This window comes from Meriones unguiculatus, chromosome X, assembly GCF_030254825.1.
Source record: "Meriones unguiculatus strain TT.TT164.6M chromosome X, Bangor_MerUng_6.1, whole genome shotgun sequence".
Taxonomy (NCBI): Eukaryota; Metazoa; Chordata; class Mammalia; order Rodentia; family Muridae; genus Meriones; species Meriones unguiculatus.
Window position 1 is genome coordinate 160,001,657 of NC_083369.1, and position 3,016 is coordinate 160,004,672.

Here is a 3,016-nt window from a genome sequence, read left to right on the forward strand (position 1 = left end):
ATCATCTTTTCAGAAAACTGTGGCTACACAATAATGCATTGCCTCTATCGTGTTTGAATGTGCATTAGACTCAAATACAGAAACCAGGAAACAAACCATCATCTTTCAACAATTTGAGCAATGATAGCATGAATGCCTAAGGAACAACCAACAATGGATCTACAGAGAATGGGCTGTTCACGTCAAGCACCACAAGAAATAAGAGCACAAATGCATGGGTTTTCAGGCATACACATTTAAGTTGAACCTTTGGCACTAGGAACCAGGGCATCTCACCATGTAGCATTAACACGTGTTAGAAAACTATGTAGTGTCAAAAGGGATAGAACCACCAGTATCCAAGCAATGTCTTCAACTAGGCAATAAAATGTTCTACTGAATTTCTTCTTTGTCTAATTACTGCATACACTGGTAGCAACTTTTACGTGAGGAAAGGTGTCAGGAGACACTCCGTTTATTTCTTCTTACAACACAACAGGAAATCAACCTAACATAGGCCCTATTTTACACTGACAGTTTTAAACAATGTCACTTCTACACTGAAAGGACTAAACAAAAGTGTTTACAGGCATCAGACAATAACGATTGGTCAGTAGACCTTCACAGGGCTTTGCGGTGATACTCAGCAGAAGCCACTTGGTAATCTCTGGCAGTAAACAGCGAAGCAGAATTCTTTGCCAGATGCTTAAGGAAATCATGCAAATAGCCCAGCAGTAATGACAGGCTTTTCTCATCGAGGTGCGTAAAGGCCAACATTGCCCCAATTCTCACAAATAATCTCAGTAGGTGTGGTGCCCCATAGATGTGTGACACTGGCGCATCAGGGTGAGCCAGCAGGATCTCAGCATACTGGGGCCTTTCAAACTCGTAGAGCAGCTGAGTGCCCAGCATCACATTGAAATACTCTTTTATCCCGCCCACAACTTCATCAACTGCATACTCCTTATTGTCAGCACTTCGCTAGGACTTGGTACACTTGGCATACTCCTCAAGAATGACATCTACATTCTCTTTAGCAGGGAGTTGGAACAACTGCTTCTGCCTAGTAACCAAGTCCCAGTCCTCCACCAGCCATGGCTTTAATTCTTCAGGAATCTTCACTTCCACTTCCACATCCACTCTGTTCTTCTTCAATGCCGCCTCACTCTCCACAGTGGCATCGGCTCCTGCCCTTTCCTTCCGTGGGGGCTGGGGCATTTCGCTGCTACTGCCACCATCTCCATTGCCAGGAGTCTTCTGCTGGTTCTTCCTTGTCTTCTGCACTGAACCAGAAGGGAAGTTCTCAGCAGGGTGACCTCCACATCTTCCTGGAATAGCTGGTTCAACATTCTCTTCCTGGGAACCAGCTGACTCCTTTCCTGAGGCAGCTCCTCTCATCTGACGTCTCTGCATGTTGCTTCGAATTGATTTCTCAGAGTTGTCTTCAGCAGGTTGTTGTCCACGAGTTTCAGAAGCCTGCTTTCTGGAACTCATTCAACCCTGTTTCTAGTCCATCCTACACTCTTCTTTCTTTCCCTTCCAAGGATTCCTAGCAATTTCCAGGGCAGAGGCTTACAGATCTCCTAGGGTGGTCTGGAAGGATAAAGTGGGAATACAACCCTGTATTCTGCAAGCAGGAATGCAAACAGGTTCCACAACCAGGGTCAGATCTCCAGATCATTTACTGCACAGCAAAGATAGCTTTTCTGAGGATGACCTGAGAGGAGAATCCAGTTCTTTGCAGCAGCCGACATGTGATCACTGCCACTCCTCCAACCTTAAACAGGGGGAAAAGGTCACATGATTCAGCTAGCCAGAAGAACCAGGGAGCAAAATCCATATGGAATGCTGAGCTAGCTGTTCTGTTGCTGAGTTCTAAGGATAAAACCCGAAGAGGTGGGCTGAGGCTAGCAACAACATTTTGGATGCCACATTAGGACATCAGATCTCATTCTATAATCCTGTGGGCTCTTTTCTTTTTCCTTGAGGCCAGGGTTTCTCTTTGAATGTACTGGACACCTGGCTGTCCTGAAGTTCGCTTTGTAGACCAGAGTGGCCTCCAACTCACAGAGATCTGCCTGCCTCTGTATGTGTAAATTTCTGACCAGTGTACATTACCTATCATTTGTGATTTCAACTTGTTATTAAGAGTTTAAAATTTCAAAGGCAGACCATGACTTTAATCCCAGCATTTGGGAGACAAAGACAGGTACATCTCTGATCTTGAAGCCAGCATTGTCTACAGAGGGAGTTTGAGGACAGCCAGGGGGCTGTGGAGAGTTAGAGAGAGAGAGAGAGAGAGAGAGAGAGAGAGAGAGAGACTTAGAAAGAAAGGGCAAGCTGAGGCAGTTGAACACATAAATCCAAGCACTTGGAGGAGACAGCCAACTCTTGAGCCTGGGATACACAAGGAATGGCATCTCAAAAGAAACCTAGAGTGCTGAGTAAGTGCTGAACCTTACAAATGAATTATGCAAAGACAGAAACAGAAGACCTACTGAAGAGTTTAATTTAGCCAGAATATAACTCCATTTTGAAATAAAGATTTTGACTGGGAACTGAATTCAGGTACCAGGAAATATCACAGAGTGTACACCTGGCAGAAAACAAAGTTAACTCTCCTAGCAACAGCCTGCAGGAAATATAATAGAATAAATGCTTCATAAAAAATAGAGACAAACTCCCTGGCAATAATCAATGGGAATCGGTTAAAAATCGGGTGGGAAAATTCTCCGCAATGTTTCAGATATGGTTTAGAAAAATAGCCATTGTGATTATATGCCTTAGCCATTGTGATTGTGTGCCTCAGAAAAGGTCACCCTGCCCTGCTAAACTTCACCCAATTCTGTAACGCCAAGGCTTGTGCCACCCTGCTTGCTGCCATGGAAACCCCCTGCTCACAGACTTTCCCTTTAAAAATCCTGTTCACTCAGAGCTCGGGGTCCCACTTCTCAACTGCTGCGCCAGTGAGACTTGGGTCCCGAGTTCGATCGCTCTCGTAATAAAGCTCTCTTGCAATTGCATCGAGTCGTCTCCT

General features: G+C 44.9%; 1 pseudogene; it reads right to left on the bottom strand.

Moving 5' to 3' along the window:
* Positions 1-600: 600 nt before the first annotated feature.
* LOC132650132 (mortality factor 4-like protein 2) lies at positions 601-1,407 on the bottom strand (annotated as a pseudogene).
* Positions 1,408-3,016: the final 1,609 nt, after the last annotated feature.